This window comes from Marmota marmota, unplaced genomic scaffold (assembly GCF_001458135.2).
Source record: "Marmota marmota marmota unplaced genomic scaffold, marMar, whole genome shotgun sequence".
In the NCBI taxonomy this organism is placed as follows: domain Eukaryota; kingdom Metazoa; phylum Chordata; class Mammalia; order Rodentia; family Sciuridae; genus Marmota; species Marmota marmota.
In genome coordinates, this window is record NW_026000261.1 from 11,474,771 (window position 1) to 11,477,539 (window position 2,769).

The window sequence follows — 2,769 nt, forward strand, 5'->3', positions numbered from 1 at the left end:
GATTCCTAGATTATGGACCCATAAATAGATGCCTAGATTAATAAAATTTGCTGTATATACACAATGGAGTTTTACTCATTCATAAAGAAGAATGAAAAATGGGGTATAAAAAAGTTAAAGAGAAGATTAGTGTAGTAGAAGAGGGAGATTGAGATTGAGGGAGGACAGATGGGAAAAGGAAAAACAATGTGAAATGAATTTAACAAAGTCAAATTATGTGCAGAAAATATATGCAGTGAATTCTACATTTATGCATATGTATAAATAACAAGGCAAAAATAAAAAAAAATATAATTGAGTATAGAGTAGAAGAAGAAGAATATGGGGAGAGATAGGTGAGGGAAAAGAGGGACACCAGGGACTGATATGGAGTAAATAAAATTTCATGCATGTATGATTTTGTGAAAATGAACCCAACTACTATGTATTGCTATAATGCTCTGATAAAAAATAATTTCCATTCTTACTATCTTCCCTTATGTAAAAACATGAAATGCTATTAAAAAGTTCTGTTCTCTAAGTAAAAAACCCAGTAGAAAAGGAATTTGTAAAATCATTTCAGGGTTATTAAAACTGAAAAAAGCACAGGGATACTAGAATATGATATGTACTTAGAGGTCTCAAATTATATATAAATAAAGGTTTTCAAATTAATTATAAATTCTAATATATGTAAGGGATTTCCTATGAAATTTTCTGATACTTAAGGAGAATTTTTCCCTCCAGAAAAAATAAATGATTCAAAATGTAAGTTTTTTTTGTTATAATTAACACATGGTGAAGGCAAAAACTGTCTCTGTTCAAAACTGATTCTTGTTATCCCGTGGTCCAAATTAAAGAAAGGAAAATGAATGTTTTATGAAGACTGAAAAACTTATGTGAAAACACATGATTTGGGCACAAAATACATTAAACTGAAAATTACTAACCATAGTGCAAAATAGCTCCAGCCCTTAACACATCTGTCACAGGCACACAACAGAATCTTACAAATATGCTTGCCTTGGCAGCACATATACTAAAAATTGGAACAACAGAGAGAAGATTAGCATGGGCCCTGCATGAGAATGACATGCTTGTGAAGCATTCCAAAAAAAGAAAAAAAAGAACCTTTCAAATATATCCTTATTAAAAAGGAGAATTTGGGAACAAACATAAAACATCTCCACCAGATTAAAAACCAAGAAAGAATAAACTAAAGGCATTTTCCAACTGAATACAATAATTATTTTATAGGAGTCAGAGATAATGTCAAGAAATATGAACCAAAATTATGTGATTTATCTCATCTACTTATAAGAAAAATTCTATATGCATGTTGTGTTTTAGGAGATTTAACATCTAGTGTCTTTTAGAGGTTTGATATTTGGGTCTTCCACAGGTTTCACCACTTCTGTCTTGAGTTTGGCATTTTCATTCATGAGCCTCGTGGTCAGATCAAATATAAATAACAACTCTGATGTCCAGTGTGCACTTGTGGGAGGAAATTCAAAAGGCACAGATTCCACCAGCCCATAATTTGCTTTGAATTCCAACTGTGAGACTTTAGTTGGATTTTTTGGAAGTAAATAAGTTACTACATTTCTCTGGGTTATTCTTCACAAATTTCCTATTTCCCAAGGAACAAGGCCATGGAATTTGACTGTCTAGGGCTTTTGGTTTTTCCATATGCATTACATAGTGCTTCTGTCTTTGTATACAATTCTTACACTCCTTTCAAAGGCAAGCAACTATTCTGAATTAGCTGAATTTATATTCTGTATCAGAATGCAGTAAAATTAAAAAGTCTATAATTTTGGCACATATAATTTTGGTTAATATTCAAAAACTTTATAAGAAGAAATTTTTCCCAATGTTTTTTTGTCATATAAAAATTATTTGTTAAGGACTTAGGAATACAAGCAGAGACCCTGCATCTAATAGAAGAAAAAGTAGTCCCTACTCTCCATCATGTGGGATTAGGCCCCAATTTCCATAATAAGACTCCTTTGGAGCAAGAGTTGAAATCAAGAATTAATAAATGGGATGGACTCAAACTAAAAACTTTCTTCTTAGCAAAAGAAACAATCTGTGAGGTGAATAGAGAGCCTACATCTTGGGAGAAAATCTTTACCTCTCACACATCAGATAGAGGACTAATCTCTAGGGTATATAAAGAACTCAATAAGCTAAACACACACACACACACACACATAAATAAATAAATAAATAGATAAATAAGTAACCCAGTCAATAAATGGGCCAAGGACCTGAAAAGACACTTCTCAGAAAATGATGTACAATCAATCAACAAATACATGAAAAAAATGTTCATCATCACTAGCAAATAGAGAAATGCAAATCAAAACCACTCTAAGATTTCATCTCACACCAGTCAGAATGGCACTTATCAAGAATACAAACAACAATAAGTGTTGGCGAGGATGTGGGGAAAAAGGTACACTCATACACTGCTGGTGGGACTGCAAATTGGAGCAGACAATATGGAAAGTAGTATGGAGATTTCTTGGAAATCTGGGAATGGAACCACTATTTGACCCAGCTGTCCCTCTCCTCTGTCTATACTCAAAGGACTTTAAAATAGCATACTACAGGGACACAGCCACATCAATGTTTATAGCAGCACAATTCACAATAGCTAAATTGTGGAACCAACCTAGATGCCCTTCAATAGATGAATGGATAAAAAAAAATGTGGCATACATACACAATGGAATATTACTCAGCAATAAAAGAGAATAAAATCATGGCATTTGCAGGTAAATGGAT

General features: G+C 32.8%; 1 non-coding gene across 1 annotated transcript; it reads left to right on the plus strand.

Moving 5' to 3' along the window:
• Nucleotides 1-994: 994 nt before the first annotated feature.
• On the plus strand, nucleotides 995-1,098 carry LOC125614315. Its single transcript, XR_007344928.1, has one exon. It is a non-coding gene; the product is annotated as a U6 spliceosomal RNA (small nuclear RNA).
• Nucleotides 1,099-2,769: the final 1,671 nt, after the last annotated feature.